The 24,674-nt window shown below is 41.5% G+C and overlaps 2 long non-coding RNA genes across 2 annotated transcripts in view; both read left to right on the forward strand.

Moving 5' to 3' along the window:
- Positions 1-23,867, forward strand: part of LOC306961650 — a 79,953-nt gene extending 56,086 nt beyond the window's left edge. The window contains exon 4 of the long non-coding RNA XR_013792785.1: positions 23,751-23,867. This is a non-coding gene — a long non-coding RNA (uncharacterized lncRNA). The remainder of the gene's footprint in view (positions 1-23,750) is intronic.
- Positions 15,946-23,341, forward strand: LOC306961658. Its single transcript, XR_013792786.1, has 3 exons — positions 15,946-17,922; positions 18,040-18,093; positions 23,246-23,341. It is a non-coding gene; the product is annotated as an uncharacterized lncRNA (long non-coding RNA).
- Positions 23,868-24,674: the final 807 nt, after the last annotated feature.

The following is a 24,674-nucleotide window of genomic DNA, read 5'->3' on the forward strand; positions in this document are numbered from 1 at the left end:
AATGAAATAAAGAATATACACACATTGTATACACACACACACACTGTATTTATCCAAAATTGTTTAACCCTCCTGCTCATCACTGGGCTTTCCATCCCGATGATGACACACAACAGTGGATGGTACAAAAAAAAAAGTAAAAAGTATAATAAAATCTTTTTCTCAGTTTTCTTGGTTTTCAGACCAATCACACAGAACAGAGTTAATAGAGCACATCACCACATCATTCAGCTGCAGACCTTGAAGCTCTTAAAGTCAGTCGACTGGATTTACAGAGCCCTGCGATATTAGGAAATAAAGGTCATCGTAATACAAACCAATACCCATGTCGGACACTGTTACCTGCAGCTTTCCGTATCATCCCTGTTTTGGTTCAACTCGATCTGGCACAAACAGCGTAACCTTGGAGTGTTATTCCTTTGTGGCGTGATGACTTTTAAGTGAAATACTGTTTTTTTTTGCACTCCAGTCTGTGAGGAAAGCAAGAAAACTTAAGGAAATATCATGACTCCTTGCTGCTTTTGTTTTGCATATCAGACACATTTTGAAGTTGCCTCAAAAACACCATATCTTCATGACGCTTACACCCATAAAATGGCCTCGATGCATGTTCTTAAATGTGCATGTGTTTTGTTAGATTTATTTGTGACTTACTTTAAATTAAATAAGATAATAGAATACATAACATAGCAACAAACTGAGTGGCAAGGCTGCAGTGTTATTGATTTGACACTCAATTTGCAATGTTGAAGTTTCTATTTCTATTTAGATTTAAAATGTGCGTACCATCTGTAGTGCTGGGTTTCATGGGGCAGGTAAAATTATTGTGTTTTTGAGGACATGTTTGGTGTTGTACACAGAGATCATGGAACCAATCAGTGATGTATATTTTTTGTAATTCATACTTTTTCTTTTTAGATACTACTTGTGAAAGTGCACTGCAGTTCACACATTCTAGAACCTGCTAACAACCAAGAGGGCGTTCTTTTCATTCTAAAAAGAATCCTCAACATTCTGTACTGAGAAAATGATATAATAATAATGCAAACTTCCCCCCTCAGTTGGCTCTCTCCTGTGCTTTTGCCAGAAACCCTCTATTCACCTTATTCCGGAAGTTTGCGTGGGTGATGGCATGAATTGTGCCTCGTATTAGTTTACATAGCACTGGAGAAGTTAAGAATAAATAAGTTACTACATGGACATAAAGCCGTTTTTGTTGGTGCAAACGAACATTGGACATTTGACACAAATCAATCTACTAAACATCCAATTTTAGCGGCGAACATTTTCCCTCGTTCTCCGCTGAATGAACGGACTTCGCGCTCTACCGGAAGAGACAATACAATGGAAGTGCTGATCCGTGGCGACAAGGGGAAAAATTGGGCGGGGCAGAAAAAGGTGAATACCTCAGCGATTTTGAGTAAAGGTGGAAGTTATCAAAGTTATCAAAGTTACAGATTCATACAGATACAGCTGTGCATGTAAGTCCAGGTAGAGTAAAGGGCTGCACACTTACAGTACAAAGTAACTCGTGCACAATAGAGGCCATAAGCGCCACTGCAGGTGTCGTAGCATGTTGCGTTTTTATGGATTAATTGTCCGTGAGAGTAAATACTACGCTGACAGAAAAGACAAAGGGAGAGAGGGATATTGTACATCCAATTACACAATGGAGATAATATTTTTTCACTCAAACTTGGCTGTAAATACTGTTTAAGTGGCGCTAGCCCGCAGTTAGCTTTACCTGTTAGCCTGTTAGCTTCTTCTTCATGATGCCATTAGTGTGTATTGGGGCCTCCGACCCGGTGGCAGTCAAGTTGCAAGCGTGTTTTTCGGGCCAGAGACACCAGGAGGAGATGAAAGAATACCTATCATCCCATAAACACTTGTATTACCCCAGAGGGACTACGGAATTGTAGTATTAAGGTAAACAAGTTACTTAGCATTGCTTTAATCACCATCAAATCAAGAATCCAATTAAAATATTTGCAATTAGAATATCACAGACGACAATTGTTTAGGCATAATATCCGGTCTCCATCTGCGTCATTCGTATGTAAACCTGTGAACCCTGCAGTTCAGACCTGTACAAACACGTGTTCCTTCTATTATTTGTCGTTCATGTTTCAGACTCTCACATGTTATTGCTCCTGAACATGTTTAAAATGCTCACAGTAAAATGAATTTCAGTTGCAGAATCTCTTGGTGTCGTTGTACCTCACTAGATTAGCTCATTTGTCCCACAGTGATGCAAGAACAGAACTAAGACTGTTGTTAAAGAGGGGGTATTATGCTTTTTTCAGCCACATAGCACCAGTCTATGGCACACTACAATGATGACGAAACCTTCTGTTGGTCTGTAAATGCAGTAAATTAGAATAACTGCCTTGTATAAAATTGCTCTTTCAAAATGGCGGTAGCGAAAGACTTGAAATAGGCCCCTGTCTCTTTAAGAACCTCTGACCCTTTCCGACACGCCCCCTCCACACGCTGTCTGTGGCATCACAACACTGCGCTCGTTGTCTCAACTGTATTGAAACTACGATCGGTGCATTTTAATTTTTATTGTTGGAAAGGAGCTACTGTTTATTACTTTGTGAACAATGGCCACACAGGATATTATTTGGAGACGAACCTTCCACACCGGACGCTTGGAAGGGGCTCTTGCCTGAAAAATAACTGCTGTTTGGAGGCTCTCTCTTTGCATCTGCCATGCCCTATGGATCTCTAACTATACCCCCATGGACGACACCAGGATCTGCAGGAGCCCATACGATTCAAAGACGGACATTATCTGTGCAGGTGGACAGTGGTTTTTCGAGGTTACCCGTTAGCTTGTTATAATCGACTACAGCTCATTGTTGATGAAAAGTCTGCAATAAACCACAAATGTGTAAAGCCAGGCTCATTGTGTGATCATCGTAAAGGCTGCTTCAAGTAGTTGCCTGCTTTATTGACGTTATTTGTGCATAATATGCTGACTGTTTTCAATGAATGTTGTGAAGGTGAAGGTTGTTAGCTTGTCGTGGCTAATAGTGCCTTAGCTCCTGGAGAAAACCACTCGGCTACGACTCACTGTAGATGAAATGTGAGCAATAAACTACACAATCAACAAGCCAGGCTCCGTGTGTCATCATCATAAAGGCTGCTGCAAGCAGTTGCCTGTTTTAGTGACGTTTTCAATGCATAATATGCTGCTTGTATTCAGTGAATTTTCCCGTTAGCTTGTCGCGGCTAGCTTGTTAGCTCCGGGAGAAAGCCACTCGGCTATGACCCATTGTAGATGAAATGTGAGCAATAAACTTCCAAATCAACAAGCCTGGCTCCGTGTGTGATCATTGTTAAACGGTTCTTTATGTGTGTGGTGGTTTTATTGACTTTATGTGTGCATATTTCTCGTTTTCACGTGATGACTCGAGGTTTAGCTTAGCATTAGCTTTCTCCGGAGGCTCTGTGCATCATCAAGGCCCAGCGCAGAACCAGACACTGAAATAAGCGTTCTTGTCACCGGTTTTAATCCTGGGTGTTTCGGTAACAGAAACACTGATGTGTGTCTTTGTAAAAGTCTGCTGTGGCTCCGGTTCACAACACATGAAGCTAATCCTCCATGATGACTCTGTTTACATCTTAGGGCTAGACACTGCGGGGAGGGGGTTCTGCTGAGGAGCAGTGGTTGGTTACTCGGCTGGTGACGAAAGGTTGGAGGCGTATCCTGGAGGTCGGAGGCGTTTCCTGAAGGAATCAGGCGTTTTATCCCTAAAATGGCTGCCATCGGAGTTTTTACAGATTACTCGAAAATACGTGAATGTGCTAAGGCAACACTTCAGGCATGTTTTTAATGAGGGAATGACTTAATAACATGATGTAAAGCTTGAAAAAGTCGATATTGCATAATACCCCCCCTTTAAACCCGTCCGTAACTGTAAAAGTGCACAGCTACAGTGCATAGGAGCGCATTGTGTGTGAACTCTGACGGGCCCTGAACACCGTTGATCTACTCGGAGGTCTCAAGATGTAAATGCCTCTAAAACTTCAAACCCCAACCGTCCCAAAGCGTTTCACCGCTCTTTGGGTTTGAGGAGCGCTGGTTTTTTGGGTGGTTGCTGAGCTGCCATTTTGTGCCCGGCGGACTCAGGGGAAGATTAGGAGATACTTTTGTCAGGCGGGCCCGTAGCTGAATGGGGGCAGAGAAAGGAGAAATTTAAAGAGTTTTTGGCCATAAAGACACGGGACAAATGCGACTGGACGATGAAGTGAGCGCTCAAAGGAGAGGGGTCCGTGGAGGGGAGGCTCAGACACAAGGCCCAATGTGTCTGGGAAAGTTTTCGGGCGCAGAGGTGCATTGTGGGAGAGAGACAGTGTGTCTGGGGGGTCTGAGGTGTGGATTAATGCCAGCGATTGGAGGAGGGCTGCCGCAGTCGTGCGTGAGCAGAATATCAGACGCAGGAGAGAAGAGAGGCGAGAGGAGACCCGAGCCGGTAAAGTTTAGCACCGGCGACTCACAAAGTGATAAAGAGGGAATATAAAGCAGTTTCAGCTGTCGCAATGGAAGCTGTTAATGAGGAGGAATTACAGTAAAAAAAAAAAAAAAGTTGAGACGAGGTTTAATGTTTCACTTAAAAACTTTTCTTCACGTTAGATCAGAATACAGCAAAGAAATGTGTTTCAGGATAATCAATGGAAAAATTGTCAAAGAATATCAATTATTTAACCAGTGTTATTAACAAAGTGTTGCAGTGTGAAAAGTTGGCCGACGAAGGTTCATAAGTAATTCATAAATCATCATAAACTTGAATTAAAAATTAAAGGAGCAGTTGCAACAAAACAGAGCTTTCAGTGTGTTACAGCTTGTTATTAATAATTGTATTTTTGGTGTGAGAAAGTGAACTGTAGCAAATAAATCAAGGCAAGGGCAGGGCTAGTACAATACAAACTGTGGATTTATGCGGCTGTTGCCAAGACTGAGATCATTAGCACTGTTTAAATGTCCATAAATAAAGTATGACTATTATATGTACCAAGTGTGTACATTATAAAGCGTTTGTGTATCATTTGAGGCCTGCACTGATGAGTTGAAAGACACGTAAAAGTCCGGCATCTTAGTTGTTCCAGTCAGCCCCTCAGACCCAGGTGACAAATGACTGCAGCGTTTTTTGGAGACGTCACTGCTTACCTCACTCCCCCATATCCACACCCCGTCTCTCTCTATTTTTCTTCCTCTCTCTCTCTCTCTACGACTCTCTGTCTCTCGCTCTCTCAGCCTCTATCCGATTCTGCTTTACTCCTCTGCTCCCCAGACACTCCACACAGTTCGTCTTGTATATTCTTTTTTCCCTATGTTTTTTTTATTTTTTATATGCCCTCAAGTAAATGCGTTTGTATTCCTGTTTGGGCCATTTGAAAATATATCTTCATTGTAATTTTGGAACTTTTTAGACGATGCAAAATGGATCATAATAAGATAATACGATGCAGAAAGCGGTGTGTGAAAATCATTACAGAACTGCAACCAAAATATGAGAATGCAATTTTGGAAAAACTGAATTCAAATGTGAACTTCAGGCAAAATATTTGTCCCAGTCAACTATGAGCCTGTAGCCTCGATCAAGCCAAACACTCACAAGTTTGTTCAGGGATATTTTATTTTTTGGGGGGGGGACATGCCATTTATTATTACGCCATTCAATTTTTTTTGGGTGATGTTTGAGTCATAAATTCCTAGATTGCAGCAGGTTGGAAGGGTCAGGGAGCTCGAGGTCATCCTGCAGTTGCTATTGATCATGTAGTCTATGTGGTTCGTGCCGATTACTGCAACGTGAGCCATAGTGAAGTCAGTCATTTTCATTTTTGGATGGAACTGTATTTTTTTCCACTCGATTTCCCCGAATTCTTGCAGTGTGATGTCAGCGTGTGTTTGCAAGGCCAGTCAGTCAAATCAGAGTGGAAAGAAAGCATGGGGAAAACGCTGTTGATCTGACCGACTCCAATGGTTTTTATTTGTTCAAATGCAGAGAAAAGGTTGCCTATTTCTTTGTGCCTTCTTCCACTAGGACCCTACAGTAAATCCTTATAATTCACATAATTATTTTTCTTACTCGAAATCCAAATATTGAACATCACTACAGTGTGTGATGTTGTGTCTCTGTGCACCGAGTCCTGCAAATGAGATCAGTTTGTGGCATTTGCACCGTCTATCCCCACTACAAATTAACCTTTGCTTTTAAGAGTGTCTGATAAGAACAAGAGGAGTTAATGTAATACATCTAATTGTGAAAGAACACGATTGGGGAACATGTTTTAACGCCGAAAAAATATGTTTCCTCTCAAAAATTTTGGTGATGCACACTTTGCATTCACTCTGCGTTCTGTGTTTTTTAATGTCCGGTGCGGATTTAACTTTTGAACAGACAATAATGGTGCACTGGGGTTTTACACTTGGTGTTTGGGAAACGCAGCTCTAAATGTGTGGAAATATCTCATCGCTGCTACGGCCCAAATTAAACCTGCTTTTTTGTCTCTGAGAGTGCTCCATCGATTCACTTGGCACCACTTATGTCCCGTAATGGAACAGATCTGGATCATCAACACCACTGCAACCTGTCTTTACCAAATACTGGGTGGGTTTGATTTTTGCTTCCGAATCTCCAGGATTTTTATAGAAACGTGTCAAAGAAAGAGCATTAACAGGTGCTATTATTTCCAGTGAATGCTTTATACTTTCATGTGACCCACTATTGTATTTTTTTTCCCCTTTGAGCAGCTACTTTTTTTCTTCTATTTAAAATGTTCACTCTTCGATTCTAAATTGCTGCCTCAAATGATTGCCATGAAAACACACGTGGCCCTCCTTCCTGACTGGTCTTTTATTTATTTTTTTGAAGTTACAAATTTGAGGCCCATTTTCGGTTACTCCTCCCCACCTCTGATTCGGATCCAGTCGAGCTGTGAACGTCAGGCATATGGAGGCACTGGTCTACTATCTGCTCCTTGCCAAACATGAGCCAAGTCCCAAAACGACTCGCTTCTTTTTCTGTCCGCAGCCGAGGCTAACTAAAGATTGGTATTTGTTTTTGGTGCAGGGATGCCGTCCAAGAAATGTGTGTGTATTTTGGTATATCTTAGTGCATCTATGAATGTGTGTACGTGCAACAACACCAAAAAAAAAAACCCAGGCAATCAGACGGCTCTAGGCTGAGGGCAGCATTCTAGGATGCAAGGAGACATTAAGCCAGACAGAGGAGAGAAGCAGGTTTTTTAGTGCCAGACAAGAGGAGAGAAGTGTGTTTTTAGTGCCGAAATAGTGAATCGCTCGCAATTTTTTAAAATGTATTTCTTTTTGTTGGTTTTGGATGCCTTCCCGTCTTTTTTTTCTTTTTTTCATTTTTAATCTAGAATCGGAACCGACACAGTGACAGTTTAAGCTCATTGCTTAATAGCTGTACATGCAAAATGCAATGAAGCTGGAGGTGTAGGGTGTAGTATTCCAGGGCGCTGTAGGAAACAGGTGCTTTTGAGCTGGAGCAGAGGGTTGTTTTGCGAGTGGTAAGTACCTGGTCTGGTCACTGTTGCGTTTGGGTAGGAGCCGGGGAGGGGAAAAAAAAAAGGAAGAGTTGCCAAAGATTACACTGAAGCGAGAGCTTAAATCAAAATATTAATGAAGGTAAACTTTTTCACGACATGAAGGACAATGACGCGACGTATAGCTTCCCCATACAGTGCAAAGTGTATATATTTTCTTCTCATACTTAAGTAGGGCAGTGTAAAAAGTATCTTTCGTCTCCAGCTCTGAGTGGCGTAGTAGGAGTGTGAGCGGAGAGGAGGGGGAGCAGAAGGGGAGAGGTTCAAGGGTGACAGGAGGACGGCTGCGTTTTCTCTGCTACGAATTTCCACACACCCCTTTTTCTGTTTCAGCTGAGCGAGTGCTGGAGAGTTTGCACTTCAAGACTTTAAAAAAAAAATCAAGCCAATTTTTCCCTCTTCTCTTTTTTTTTTGTATATGCGCTTTCCTTTCTTTCCAAGACTGGGATTTTTTTCTTTTTTTTCTTTTTTTCGACCGTCTTGCAAACAGATGTTACTTGTCATTTGGTCGTAGTGTGCAGCGGGGAAGCAGCTTGTGGTAGTGTGCAGCGTTTTTTTTGTTTTTTTTAAAGATGAACTCTCTCCTATTTGTGTTTATTATTACGATCGCCGTGCAAACCCAAACAGTCCAAGCACAAAATGTATTTTCCCTCCGGTGTGGTTTTTTTTTTTTTCCTCTTTTGTTCCACACTGTAACGGCCCTCTCCCTGCACTCGTGGGGTCGTCGAGCATGTTTTTTGGATGGCCCATGCTGGATATGCTGCCTATACCTTCTGCCAAGTGGTTTAGGCCTGACTAGCATTTAGAAGCTAAACGGAAAAACGGGTAAGTCATTGTGCGGACAATACCTAAAATGCTTTCACTTTAACAATCTTTTTTCTCTTTTGTTTATGACTTTGGCATTGTTGAACTTTATCCACTGTTTGTGTTTTCGTCCGGTGCTGTGCTATGTGTTAGCCGTGCAGAAAGCGGCCTATAGAAAAGGAATGCTACCTGTCGGCTAGTCGGCTATCTGTTTACATTGAAGTGCTAAAGACATGCCACATCCTCACCTCTCACTCCTTCACCTCTTCTGAACCCAATGCTCGTCTTTCTCCCATTTTTCTCTCCCCCAGTCTCCGATGTTGTTGCTGGGTAGATTTGAGCCAGGGGAACACCTCTACTTTTGTCCAATGGCGCTGCTAATTGGCGAAAAAATAGAGACGGGTTTGTTTTTTTTCCCGAAGATCTGAGCCTCGCTTCAGCGCTGCCGATTCCTTTACTCTAAAGCAACAACTCATTCATGCGGCGTGCTATGAATTGTGGGTAAATTGAGACAGTTACCTCGGTGCAGCAGGTGGTGGCGTGGACGCGGTATGGGGGCACTCGCTCTTTTGGTGGGGCAGCGCAGGCGGGGTGCGGCGGATCCCGTGGCTTGACCCCTTTTGTTCGGGGCCAATCTCAAGGTGTCTTTCAAGCGGGGCTGGCAAAGACCCACTGACATACTTTAAGCAACTTGGCAACGGCTTCAAAGTCAGACGTCTCATTTAAATGCAGGCGCGGGGAGAAGAGAAGGGAGCGAGGCGAACTTCAGATGGAGTTGGGGAAAAAAAAGTTTGAAATTGAACCGCACTCTCGGCTGTTTCATCTTTGCAGTTTTTGTTGCTGGTGCGGCACAACATCGGACAGCTCTATTCACTGCAGTCAGCGTGGGGACTGCTTTAAACACAGTCCAGTTCTTGTGCTTTTAAGTTTAGTCAGAAATATGTGGAAAAAGTTGAGTGGCTTTTGAAGGCTTTTTTATATTCCAATTCTGATGGCACTAAGCGAAACGCATTCAGTTATTGTTTTACTCGTCATGATTGTTGGGGAGTGTGATGCTAATCTCCAATGCTGTGGTGTTTCCGCAGTTCGATCGACTTAATTGTTTCTGAAAATGATTGGTATTTTGCATCAAGAAACTAAAGTGAGACTTTATTTATTGCATTTCACAAGTTGAGATTGTTGGTGCAGTGTTGGAGCCAAAAATGTATATACATATATTTTTTAAACAATGGTATAACAGCTGTTGTATGGGAGTATCAACTTTTTATCTTTTTAGTTATTAAGACATCGTGATCACACTGTTGTTTGGCTTCTTAAATAAAGTTAGTTGAAAAAGTAATTTGCGCTTTATCCCTCAGCTTCAATACGTACGTAAAAAACTGCATATATTTAAGTCATTTTTTTTTTTACATTATTCTGTTATAAAGTCTGTGTGTCCTTGGTTGAGACTGAAAGGGGATTTTGCATTTTAAGTGCAACCATGATTATTCCTTTCAACCAAAATTCTCTGTGCCAAATTTATTTAACAAACTTGTACTTCTGAGCAAACGCTGCCAGTTTCCTTAATGTGCAAAATCCCTTCCACATCCAACCCAAATCGTCCTCATCCCATTGCATCTCATCTTCAAGGCTTAAACAAAGTCATCATTATTTTTGTTGAATATTAGTGGACATATTTGCATCTAATTTTCAGCAATAAGTGGTGCTATAGCGTTTCGTCTTCAGAGCGACTTTTTCAGCCTTGTTTTTCGCAGTTCCACCTCTGGATTCGACCTGCTCACAGCCTCCAACCCGTAGATCCGAACTTGTGTTCTTTCTGCTCTCCACAAGCTTGTATCTACAGGTCTGCGTCTGTGATGCCCACTCTTCAACTCAGCAACAATTAACCTAAAAAGAAAAGAAAAGACATTTTTTTAAAAAGTCCAAAACCTTGCATCCTTTATCAGATTGCGAGCATTCTTTTGCCTTTCGAGCTTACAATCAAAGCTGTAATTTGCTTATTATGGCGGAATTTCCTCTGCAATTTGCACCATCTTGTTTTTATCTCATCTTAAAGTCAACTTCAATTGGGAAATTCAATTACTCCAACCATTACCTCTCACACATTAATGCTCTCTCTAAAAAGAACAGCCAAAAACGGCGTTTATTTCATTTCAACGCAGAGAGAACTAAATTCGATCAACATTTTGGATGCTCACATAGTCATGTTAAAAGGGTCAGTGACGTCAAGATTTTGGACACATTGAATAGTGAAAGACGTGTGTGTTTGTTTTGTGTCGAACTGTTACTAGGTTACAATAGAGCTGCATCGCCAATGCAGCTCTTAAAATGATATCATCAGTGGTGGAAAAAATTACTTTTATGTGACGAATCAAGAGAGATTCAAGCAAAAAAAAAAAAATGTTGAAAAAGTGAAAAGGAAAGTATATCTGTATCTGTATATCTTTGGTATTTGAACAACAGTTTTTCTTTTCTAATGTGATACTGTGGTCGCACTTGGGTTTATATGCATTTGAACCAGTATTTCCAGACTTTTTTGGAAATCATGAAAATTCACATTCTTTTTAAAGAGAACATGTAACAATATCAGTACAGCGTTCTCCGTTTCCAATGACCTGATGTTTTCGGATTGTATCAAATTATTTGGCTGTTTAAATATTTGCTCTAAAGTTTTATAAAGTGAAAGTAAAAAGAGCTCTCGTCCACATAAACTTGTGCTTCAATAAACAAAGCACATTCCACCACTGGATATCATCACGACAAAGCGTTTATTCTGAAACTGAGCTCTAACTGAGCCTGCAGCCCTGGTGTCCGGCCCTGGCTTGCTCCCAGGTTGAGGTAGTAGGTTGTATAGTTGAGAATTACACCCTGGGAGATAACTGTACAACCTCCTAGCTTTCCCTGAGGTACGCATGGTACTCTGCACATGACAATCAATACTGTCTCTACGAAAAACACAATAATGGTCTAGAGTTGGCTAAATCCAGATATGCTGCCCACAGATAGGATTTGCTTAGATGGGCAAAAGGGGGGTTTGGCAAGACTATTTCAAGGCTCATGGGGCTTGCCCAAGGTACATTGTTCTGGTCATTTTTGCACCAGAACAGACACTCGGATGAAGGATCAAAACTGAACCAGAAATGAATTCAAACGTTACTATGAGGGGCCAAAATGTATTCATAAACATAACCTGCCAACATTTTTGTTTGACAAAGCCATTATCTTCTGTTCTTTTCCATGGTATATTTGAATGAAGTTGTAGAGAAGTGTCTCACTGAACTGTGTGCAGCATTAAAATGTTACTTGTACTGGCACAGCTTTATATATTTCCACTTCTTCCTTAGTAACAGCGATTTTTGAGTTCTTGTAAAACTTCACGAGCTTTATCACTTGTTACTTTGTTATGTTTTCATTTTCTTATTCATATATTTGAATTATTGGAGTCTCTGATGTGGTGTTTATGACACACACACACACACACACACACACACACACACACACACACACACACACACAATCACATATTTTGTTTTTTGTGCATTGCAAATAAGTTAAGTCAAATCTTTTGCTAAGGTTGATGCTCTCACATAAATTCAAAATACTAAAAAATAAAGTTCTCACTCATTTTAACAGAAGTATATTCGAGAGACCCCATAGTACTCATTAACCGAGCTGAATACTGATGCCTTTCATAACGAGCCTGAGATTAGAGCTATGGCTTTATTTCTTCTGCCTTTGAAGAAATATTCATTCAATCACTTCTTTCTTCTCCACTGATATGTCTATACCTTTCACAGTCCAATCCTAGAAGTCCAGCCTTGTATCTCATGCACAGCTCAGAGTCTTCCTGCCACCTTAAAGACGCCCTTTCATCTGCTGCCTGTGTGTCCCGCACCTGTTAGAAGTGTGTTTGTTTATGTCGTCCGTCACTGCCGCACATCTGAGGACGTCCATTGTTGTTGCGCTGACAGAGCGCCATATGCATTTCCCTGTTATAACCTAATTAACTTTGACGTGTCTCTAGTACCATGTGCGGACGCCTGGCACCTCACTGTAAACCAACACCGCACTGAAGACATGCGCAAAGAGGCACATACAGATACATGGAGGCGTCCCATTACATCCACTGCAGTCACTCATCATGCCAAACAATTATTGTCACAATATTTCTAATCAGCACTCCAGCATTTGAGGATTTGACATGAGGTGTTTTGACAGAAGAAATGAGCGGGAAAATAAGGAAACATTTCTATTGTGTTAACGTCAAAGAGTGATTATTTGATTTTACTTCCTGTGAGTAAATCGAAATTCAATATTTTATACCAAGTAACCTTAACCGATGTGACTGAGAGACTTCATACTTTTTTTTTTTTTACAGTACCAAAATTAAATCTTGAAATAAACAAATGAATAAAACATTGTTCTGAGCTGTCCCATTATGTGCAACATCATTAGTGGATTATATATTTTTTAAACGCTTATGATGATGATGATGATTACTATTGTTTCAAAGGTAATGCAAGTTTGTAGTTTGACTATGATAATCAAATGTTTTATCTATGATTTTTAATTCATTATTGTCTTAAAAACTACACAAAAACACACCAGTTCAGAACGGTGGGTTTATAAATTTAGAGAGAGCGCATCAGAAAGTTGCTGCACTTACAGGTAAAAGCCGAAGGGGATGCTCAGGTTTATCCTATTAAAGAAACTTTTGTCCAAATCAAATACTACTGCTTTCAGACGTTTCAAAACTTTATTTCCCTTAGTTCCCTCTGAAACGTGATATTAAAATTGGTTATTTTCATGTCATTCTCTCAGGCGAGACTGTTGCTTTGACTGAGTGCTAAACCTCTCAGCGGAGCAGGGTGTTTGGCCTTTTTCGTTGGATAGAAAAGGCCTGTGTGTGTGCGACATCTGAGGAGCCTAAGACTGCCCCCTATTGGTCCAGTGTATTTGGAACAAATGATGACATATTGACGGGAGAAAGTTCATTAAAATGTAAATGTTGTATGCAATGTTGTATATTCACAACACTAGTGAAATGCACAAGTGTCCAGTTGTGTTATTGTTAACTTAGTGAGTTGGGAGCAGCTATAGACCTGCACGTTCCTTTCAGTCAATGATATAAATTGTCAAAATTTGGGGAGTACTGTAGTGAAATGATAAGAGATAACACAAGGCTGTTTTTATCCACATGTCAACTCCCCAGCAGAGCCAAAATCGGCAACCTAGCCTTAACTGTATGTGATTTATGTTCATGCTAATGCCTTTAAGATATGGATTCCTCATATTTATTTATTATACTCCTTTATTTGGACAGCATAGGCCTTCAGTTGTGACTTTGATTTACCATTTCCATAATATATTGAAGTTCTGGTTGCACATTTTTGTACTTCTTTTACATTATTATTATCACAGTTTTTACAAGGAACTCCTTCTATTTGTATAATCCTAATTAATTTACCTAATTGATCTCACAGTCCTGCATTCATTTGGTTTGTGTGGGATTTTCTATTGTGTCTGACTTCAGTCCATTACCATAGTCTGCCCATGCTACTGCCCTCTGAATCTCACCCGTCTCTTGCCTATCTGTTGTCTTGTCCACATGTTGTTTGATGCTTGTTCAACTATTATTCTCTATAGACTTAACATGCCCACAGTCTCGCTGTGTTGTCTGGTTGCTGGCCTCCCCATGAAGGCAGCAGGTGTGTCTGTGCAGTGGGCCCTTTGCTGCGGTTCTGTGGATGCGTGGGCTCAGTCTGACAGATCTGGGGCTCCGCTGATGTACTGCTTGGCTCACAGGCCTGATTCCTGGCCATTACCAACAGATAAGGGATACTTAAAGGAGGTGAAATGGGTTCAGTAAATCAATGGCTAAACCTGTCCCTTTACGTGAATGCTGATTTTGGTGTTTTTGTTTCATTTGTCATATGTCAAGATACTTGTAGTTCTGATTAGATCAAAAACAACATCTTGTTTAGTAACGCAGGAGTTCAGACTTCTCCAAACATGCTCTGCAATGAATGTGATTTCTTTAGTAGTTTTGTGTATCAAATTTCAGTCTTCTCTCAAATGTTAATCCTGGTAAACATTTAGCATCTCTGCGGAGGTAGTTGTTAGAAAGTCCACACTGCATCCTCACTCCGCTCTTCACACAAAGTCTGAGTAGACTTCAATAGATCTGCATCTCTTGGCCAAAAAAATACTCTGTTGACCAATCATCAGCCTCTCGCTCCCATTCATGGCTCAGACCTCACTTTGGGTGTGTGTGGATGGGCAGACACAGGTGTGTAAAGGCCCTGTTGCTTTGCTTCTCTTCAAACCAGATGTATGCACAGTCTGGTTGACTGTACAAAACTACAGCGAGTCAGTTTTATAATTGTATGTGAAATTTGAAATCGGTCCCCAGGAAGAATAGCAGCAGCTTACTGCCGTTAATGGAGTTCCTAATAACAAATAAACAAAGCTGACGTAAGGCTTTGGTGGGCGAAGGTTGTAAATTTGGGATTGACCACAACGTTATGCTGACCATCCTGCTACATGCTGCCAGTTGATTGCAGTAAACGTCATACTCTTTGTGAATTTCCATGTTGGCCACATAGTGCGATGACATGTTAGAAACGTCCACATTTTAGTTGAAGTTATGTTGTGTCTAAAAGCAGTTGTCGAGTGTAGCACAGACTGGACAGCTACAGCGATGCCTGCGGCTCACAACACTGACTGCTCTTGTCTAGGAGGCACCACACGATGATTGAACAACAATAAAAAATAAAATCAGACAACAATGTTGGTGCCTGGGCCTGTTCATACCCTAATTACAACCTATAGCAATGGCATAACCAAAGAACTAACCGTAAGAAGAGATTTCTTCATATCATGTTCTTTCAGGATAAATTGGCTTCATGAACAAGCGTGTTCATTTTGTATAACGTGATGTGTTTTTGTAGAAAAAAATAACAACATAAAGATATCTTGTACAAACACATTAGCAGTATCTTCATATAAGGTGATAAGAATCATGTTATTTTGTGACACTTATTATTGTGTTATTTTGTGATACTTTACATACCAACTGAAATGAATGAATATGCGAATGACCCATCTGCTTCCATAACGATTTGATTTTAGAAATACAACTTTCCCAAAAATACAACTTGTAATATTCTAAAGTAGAGGTTGGATCACATACTTTTCTTTGTTTTCCCTGATTGAGGTTGTTCACCCTCTGCTATGTTCCAACCAGCATCTCCATGTTAAAAATACAACAAAAAACAAAACCAAAACAAATAGAGTGGAACAGCAAAACAGGACCTTACAGTTGACCCGTCTTTCTTGAATGATGGCTCAATATTTGCCATCAGTTATGTTGAATAGAATTATGATTCCCAGACAGTAGCTGTATTTTAATTTAAGCAGAGATCTGGATGCACTGGTTTAAGCTGGGGCAAAACTTATGGAGCATTTAAGCTACTTGGTGCAGATTTTCTTTTGGCTCTTAAAATAATGTCACATTTAGAGCACCAGACAGATAGACAGCTGTTCGCCTATTGTTTACCGTTATGAATAGAACTATCTTTTTGTGCTACACCCCAGGACAAAAATAAATATGATTACAGTACAAAAATGACCATAAGAATAACTCAATAAGAAATCTGCCTTACTGTATTCCAAACATTCCCATGCAATTCTGTCTAAGCAGCTCAAGTTCAGATTTTAGAAATGAGTTGTGCAGAATAGCCATGCAAGTCTTTGTCTAATATTAGCTGGCGTCAGGCTCCACCTCGACACAAAGCAGGTGATAAATGAGAGCTGCAGCCTGTCTATGCGCCCGAGACTTCATCATTCATACTTTCTTCAGCAACACATGCACTGTAGCGATAGTATGTGTATATATGTGTGCAGTTTTTATGGTCGGCTGTATGTATGTACGGTGCCCAATCCAGCATTCAAAGAGAATTGCCGATTCGAGCCCCTCGCGCAGACAGAAAGGAAAGGCAAAGCAAGAGGGCAGTGTAGACCCGCTCTGCTGGTTTCATTCCCCGGTCGCTGATTCGATCCTACAGTGGGCCGTGCGTCGCTGTACTCCTCGACTGTGCGCTCCCCTCCTGTCTGTCCCTCCCCCCATCTCTCTGCCGCCTCTCTCTCACTCTCGCTCATACCAAAGCCAGTGGAGATTAAATGTAGCTCCTATAAGCCAAAGCACATCACAATGTTTCTATGGCCCCTTCCCTCTAATAATAATACCCTTATCCGTTTCCTACGCATGTCATTCCTATCAATTTGCCACGGGGTATTTTTTGATTCTTCTTGCATGAAAATGAGACTGTGGGACATTGTTTTGCAGATAAGAAAATATAACAATGGACTATCCACTTTCTTTGCTTCCTCACCTTTTGTCTCGCTCATCTGATCAAGGGTAGGAGTGGGCCTCTGGCTGTAAGCGATTACAGCTGTGAGGCAAATTAATGGAAGATAGCCCCTCTCTCTGCTTCCCTCTCCCCCGCCACCTCCACCTTACCTACCAATAGGACCAATAAACAGTCTTCTTCATCAAATGAAATGTTTCTTTCCTCCTGCCAATCGAGAGGAGAAAGGAGCCAGCGGCAATAGGTGAATATTGTACAGAGGGGGAGTGTGTGTTCGTGTGTGGTAATTCTAGAGGGAGTCAGCTTCCTTTTCCTGGTTCCTTTCCTATTTTCCTTGTACTTCTACTACTACTACTGCTTTCATTACTATTTGCACACTATATATTGTATACATGCAAGCTTGGCATTGTCAAATTTATGGTATGCACTACTGCCACCACAACTTCTCTTGCTGTCAATATGAGGAATAAAACAGTGGTCACAATATGCTTCAAAGGCAATACACACTTTTTCATTTAGTTCGGTCAAAACTGCGTTGTTCTTATGTTAATAATGTGTTTTTTGATTGTGCAGAAGTGCGGCGTCATTTTGAAGCAAGTCAGATCTTTGGTTACAAGAAAAGCCAAATGAATGTGTCAATGCAGCGCATATAGGCGCGTGCGCGTGTGTGTATGTATGTGTGTGTTCCCCTCTTACCGCCCCCCTCCTCCTCCTCCTCCTCCTCCTCTCTCCAGCTATGCTCCGCTGCCACTGTCGGCTACATGCACTTTCCCTCGCCGCTTATTTCCTCATTTCCTCTCCTTATACCTGCTCGGGCTAAGAACAAAAAAAGGAAAAAAAAAAGAGGGACATCAAAAAAAAGTGCGGGCGGCATCCTAAGAATCGCGGTTCTGCTCTCTTCTGTCCCCCTTCGCTGCGACGTCGCTTTTCCTGGTGGCTAGACGCGCTGTGCCTCGGTGCGCTCGCATGTGTATGTATGTGTGTAACAGAGGAGAGAGAGGGAGAGAGAGACAGGAGTTAGCGCCAAGGAAGGAGCTGTAGAGATAGACGGTGAGAGAGACTATGTGCACATGGTTCATTCCCGGCTCGGTCCGACACAAGCCATCCTCGTTTTGTCCCAATCGGAGCGCTCGCCTTCCCCAAAACTTCAGCAGGAATGTCTTTATTATCTGTAAGTTAAAAAAAAAAAAAAAAAGAAAACATCTGAGTATTTTCTCTTGTCTCTCTTTTTTTTTTCTTTTTTTTCTTTTTCTGTTTTTTTTTATTTTTTTACTCTGCCCGGGAGCAGGCTGGAGGAACAACGGACACAAGCAGGCGTCCAGGTCCGAAACGCTGGGAGGGGGTGAGTCGATACCCAGCATAATCTTTAACCTCGCAAGTCTCAGCTTCCCACCAGACCACCGCAGTAGACTGACAAAGACGCAGCGCTTTGTTAGATAGGGATTTACAAATGCATCACAGTGGTGGCTTCTATGGGATTTTCATTACTACTAGCGATGCTGCCTCAGAACATCATGTCAGGAGGGTGGTTAGACGCACGGCAGGCCCTTACAGCTTCAGATATCGATGCTGCGATTGATGCTGTGATAGCTCTTTGTCTTGGATATAATGAGTTTTGAAGATTTAGATTTTCCACTTAGGCGCCTCTGGATTGAGCATGTTACAATACAGCGGCAGCAGCAGGCTCCCTACCTGATGGCAGGAGGCATTTTTCAAAGTGCCGTATTGTTCCAGCGTTGTGGGGGAGGGGGACTGGGGGGGGGGGGGGGGGGGAGTTGAAGAGGGGTGGCGAGGGGTGGTCAGTGTTGTGTCTGGCTGAGGCTTGCACTTGTTGTATTTGCACGACTTGCATAGGAAGCCGCGGTAATCCACGCGTAAGTGTAATTTGTGGCAAAACTCGCTTATGCCTGATGTAACAAGGATGCTCAGACAGACCGAGTCCTCATTTGACTCTAAGCACAGCGGTTCCACCTCTCCTTGCAAATCCTCGTCCGGGCTCCTTTCAGTGGTCTCTCTCTGCATCTCCCTCCATCCCTGAGACCCTAACTTGTGACGTTGTGTTTTCATGTCCACGGGTTAGGCTCTCGGGAGCTGAGAGAGATGCTCCGGCGTCGATGTACACCAGATTCCTCCCCTGTCTGCTGCAATACCTTTCGACAATGGGACGTGTAACAGTAAAAAGGCCATGGCGCAGTGTGCTATTAGGCGTTTACCACACTCGGTCAGATAGTGCCACGCTTTCACCCCGCTGGACCGATTGTGTCGGATGATGCTGGCAGGTTATTGTCTTCTGTCCTGATAAAAAAAAATATATATGTGAAAGACAACCATCAATATCAAGCTGGTTGTGGTGGCAAGTTGGGCAATGAATGGATGAAATTATTGAATAAGATACTAAAACATGGACACAAGGCACATAATGACTGTGTTGCATAAAATAAGCAGTATAAAGAACTAGAATGTTTTATTTTGATTTGATTCTAATGGTGAACATTTAGTTGTCATGTCATATGTCCAATAAAGATTGACTGAATAGCATTCAAGTTTCTAACATTGCCTAACCAAGATACAGAAATGAGAACAATTTTTACAATTGCAGCATTTACAGTACATAAAAAGCACAGGAGATTCTGCCATGAATTCTTATAATATGCTACTCATTGTTAGGCTGTCTAACTGAGATACAGAGAAAAACTAGAAATGGGCATACCATCACTTGGTAGCGTCCCTCAATGGCATGGTGGATGTTAGCTGTCAGCAAGTTCGAAACAGGCAGCTACAGATACTGTACAGACTCCCAAACATTATTTGACCAACATTTGAAAGCGTGTGATTTTTATCAAAGTTTAATTAGAATGTATTTGAAATACAGATTGTAGTCAAAGTGAGCTTACCTAATTATCCACTTACTATGCTGACACACAATAAGGTTACTGCTGAATGCCTATCAGTCAGACATCATTATAGTGTTGATACAAAAGATAATCAAATTGTAGAGAGCATTCAGCATCTTGAGAATGTTGAAAATCTACCTCAATGCTCATTTCCACCATAAACGTTTCAGGTTTTTCACTGTTAACCACTAGTCTTCTGTTAATAACTTACTTGCATGGTATGTGAGAAAACAGATGAACCCCTGTGTAGCATCTGTAGCTAAGAATGAAAGCTAATGGTAAAGTGATAGCGTTAACCTCTGAGATGCCACTGGAGGCAGTTGAACGCAGTAGCATCTGTCAGAGTGATGGGTCTTTGTCTCCTCGGGCCTCCGCTGCAGACCGGGCTGAGCCTTAATGACTTTGAGAGCGGCACAGAGTAATGTGGAGAGCGTGACCACGACAGCTCTGTACATTATGTGCTTGACCTCAGTGAACCTTCATCGAAACCACAGCCCAGTGCCTCCTGCTAACACGTCAGAAAAGGTGCTCCTGCGGGTGGATATGAGCACCTGACCCCTTTGGAGTAATAGTGTATGAACTATTGTTGACTCGGGCTTCACATGTGATCCACTGTATAGTATCTATATGGATTTACCGGTCAATGGGGTTCATCTGAATGAGGACTGAACCAGGCCTCGATCAGGTCTGACTAAATGGGTCTGAAGTAAGACTAAACCAGGAGTAAATCACACTTGATTAAAGTCTGAACCAAGATTAGATTAAACAGGTCTGAACCAGGTTTGAAAAATGACTGAACCGAGATCAAACCCGAAATACTATGCTGCCCCGTCATGTGACTCAAAGATTTTTTTGGCACATGAAAGGCAATATCTTCAGGGTGTCATTTTATTTCCCGTAACCCTTGTGCTGCGGGACCCTTTGTGTAACCCTTTGTGTACTAATAAAGCTGCGATACTGATTTTTTTTGCCGTCATCAGTGGTGTCGAGGCTTAGCAGGCCCATGACAAGCAGGCTCATTTATCACAGCAGAAGTCAAGCATACATTAGCCTCTCCCCCTTCCCTTCAGGTATCACTGCGTCCTGCCATACACTTACATTGCAGGGCTATTTTTCAACCCCAGATTCATTTGAGGCATATTCTACCATAGCGGAAAGATATATTACTTCGGTTCATCACAGCGTAGCAAATGTCTACATCTAATGGGGCGTAGCGCGGATATTGATGAGGGCTTACTTTCGGAGAGGCTTGTGTTTAAGCAGATGTTGAATTGCTAAATCTAATACTTAGCAAGTTAAGATCAGACACTTTAGATTTGCTTCTGGCTATGGATTTGAATTGGAGTCTCGCTACCAAGAACCTAATTTGTTTCTGTATTTTTGATCTGCAATTTCTTTTTATAAGTTTTACCCCCAAGCCAAGTTTTAAGCCTGAACAGCACGGCTTAAACCTTAATGCACTTATTACGGCAACTAGCTCTTATTATTTATTGACATGTTCTTCTTTCTGTGCTTATTTTGTTTCATTATTTAATGCACTTTAATGATTTTGCAATACTTTTGCTTTGATACATTAGCCTAGCAACTGTCCTGTTTAACCATTCCTTCTCTGCAACATCTGTCTTAACAAGTCCAGATGTTAGGGCTTCGATGTGCTTCACCATTATCCCATAGATTACCCGAGACACTTCTATCCGTCGCTAATCAACTAACAGGGATTATTTCAACACTCCCTCTACAGCTAATCTTTTGCTGGTTATGTAATGCCTGTCTTTATCTAGTGTCTAACCCCAAAAACTGCTCCCCTCTTTGCCCAGTTCCATGGACTAATGCTAACCTGAAGCGAGTTAGCGTCTACCCTTGGATTTGCTGGAACTGCAAGGCTTGCTCTCTATTGTTCGGCTGCTGTGCACACTGTCTGTACATGGTGTCCCCATGGCTGAAGCCTCACTGAGCCTCTGGTGGATACTGGAGCTCTGGCACAGTTCGAGTAAGTCTTATCTTGCCACAAAATGTGGACTTTTCTCTCAAAAAGTTCAGTTTTCTAACGATTACTTACACAAAAGTCGTACTAGTGCCACCAGTTTCATTCTAAGTATTTCATCTTCAGCTTTCCACGACTGCCTTATCCAATCCCAAACCCAGATGTTGATGTGATCTATCCCGACTGCTTGCTTGTTGGTTCATTGTTCGTTTTAGTCCCAGGATATCAGTGTTTCACGATTACAGCAGATTTTGTGGCTTTCACTATTGCCCGTTTGGACGTCTGCAGCCAGGAGGCAGGTGCTGATTGATGTAATGCGCATTAAGGCTGCACCTGTGTTAAGGTGGTCTCAAGCTTTTGCAGCCTAACATTTTCCAATCTTTCCTTTTCGTCAGTGTGACACTAGAGGCACAGACCCCTGCCATATCAATTTATTTTGATTGATGTGGTTTTAGCTAGCCTTCAAGGACATACCACAACGTGTAGTAGTATCTAGTATCATCTGCTACTGTATAAAATTCAGAATATCATATCTTGTATTCAGAATACTGGTTGAATGTGTTGGTCTATGCCTATTTTGATTGTTTAAATTCTGTTCCTTTTGTAGCTTTTTGTATTTGAATGCATCTTTTATATTATCAAACTGCTGCTGTATCACATCCACCGCCTGAAGGTGCCAATTGATAGGTCGAAGTATTGTAAGGTAGTGTCAGCTAAGGTAGTCTGGCAAAGTTACCCCAAACTGGACATTTACACAAGATAACGCTAAACAGACGCTCTCTGTTTCTAAAATGTTCAGAGCCAGCTTTAGCTTTAGCTCATACTGTGTCGAATGCGGCACAAAACCTCCTCTATACTTGAGATTTATTCATATATTTTATGGCTTTTAACATTTACTACTACTGCATGAACTCTTGAAGCCAGAAGGCAGGTGATACAGTATGGCTTTTTATAGGGTCTTATAAGGCTACCAAAGTCTCACAACAACTCATGAACTTCTTACTGTACACCCTAAAGCAAGAGTTGAGATATCCAAGTCTTTTTGAACCTATTCCTGATGTCGTTTAAATCCGGTCATCTTTTTTTGTTGCAGCGGCGCAAGTTTTTCCGCCACTGCCATTTTTCTTGCCACTCCCTTGTCACCGAGCCCAAGCTGCAGGCTGTAAGACTCATCTGTAATCCTCTAGTCGCTGTGCTTGCTTCAGTATCATCATGTCTGTAGATGCGCGTGTCCTCTATGTGTGTGTGTGTGTGTGTGCCCAGTCTAGCGCTTGTTCTTCACACTGTAGAAGGCAAGATTGGCTCCAGCTATGATCGCAGTGAAACAAGATGGCGTACACTGTCTGCCTGTCTCCACGTGGACAGACCCTCCCCTCCTGTGACTAATGCCCCTGGTGCTACCTATGGCACCACTGTGATGCGCTTTAGGAATTGCAGCACACCTGGGGCTTATTTGCTCTGCACATAGCTGAAATGTCCGTGGCGTTTCTCAGCGCGGTGGCTTGGCAGAGTTTTAAAACATCCAGGAATTGGTGCAAATCCAGAGCGTTCATTGTTGGTTTTTTTTGTCGTTTTTTTTTTTTTTTCCCTTCTCCTCCTCTCTGTCGGTGTGTCAGCTGCCAAACTGTATGCTGTTTTGTCTGCAATCTGGGTGGTATTGAACGGAGCTGGTGGGCTGATATCTCAGTGTGTCTGTGAGGTTTTCTTTTTTTTTACAAAGACAGACAGATAATTATTATGGTAGAATAGTGGATTGATGGATTATTATCAGCAATACTCCTCAACGTTCCACAGCCACACACAGAAATATCATATTTTACTTATTTATCGTTTTTCTCTTTTCTAAAATTAGCTCAGCCAACACAGTAATAAGAACGGTATTTCAAGCTAAGTGATCACATTTTGCAACATCTACAATTGAACAAATTGGAGTCGCCGTGGAAGTTGATTGCAATGCGTTACGTCATCGACCATCTATGATTTTTACTGAAAATAGTTTCCACTTGGTTTTACCACTGTAGCAGGTGAACTAGAACACTGTGCTTAATAAAAGAGATGTTTAAACTGTAAAGATCTGCAAATACACTCACAAACATGCTCTTCATATTTTTGCTTTTCTAGCCTGTGCTTTGGACTCAGCCTGTGTCTGTACTGTCCATGTAACAAAGTGGAAGCCCAAGCGTTCAAGAGTCGACACCTGGATTATTGTGTATATGTGTTTGTGTTGATATTTCATTTACTTTTACTTAGATTGCTTAGTTTTGACAAAATGAAGCTCAAAGAATTGTCAAACCTTACTACAAATATAAATGACTATAACTATACCTATTTCTACTACTAAAAGTCACATTGTTTATTTGTTGTTGGATTTTGCAATGCAATAAACTTTAAAACAACTTTAACAAGTGTATTTTTCATACATCAGTTGTTCTGTATTGTAACAAAGTGGTCTGTGTGTTGTTTTATGAAAACATAATGATATCATTGTTCTGTTCTTCTCCACATGCCCCCTCGGCCAAACATCTTCACACTTCCAGGTGAGGTCTCAATGTTACGTTTGTGACTGACAAAAAACTGGAACTCAAATCTCTGAGTGGTGCCACAAAGCATGAATTTTAAAATATGTAATTAATTTATTTTGGATGATTGATGGAAACATTACTGGAACTGAATCTGTGCCAATAAACGTTGAATATGGCGCCTTAGTCTAGATCTTTGAGTGGCAACACATGGCAAAACATAATAAATATGTAGTAAGGAGAAGGCAAGGTTAGGCCCTGGGGCAAACTCCAGCCCACGAGCACAGAATCAACTTAAGAATTATTATTATACACATCAGAGATTAGTGGTTCAGTCTTCAGATCAAACTCCATATACTACAAGCCTCTGAGCCAGTGCTGTAGGAAACACACTTTACACATAATGCCTTATACTATAAGACTGGTGACAAAATAAAAATGCCCAAATGTGCAAGGGCAAGGAAGCTGTAGAAAGATAGTTTGTTACAAGGGCTGGGACAATATAATATATAATTTTGCAATATAT

This window comes from Gobius niger (assembly GCF_951799975.1).
Source record: "Gobius niger genome assembly, chromosome: 1".
Lineage (NCBI taxonomy): Eukaryota > Metazoa > Chordata > Actinopteri > Gobiiformes > Gobiidae > Gobius > Gobius niger.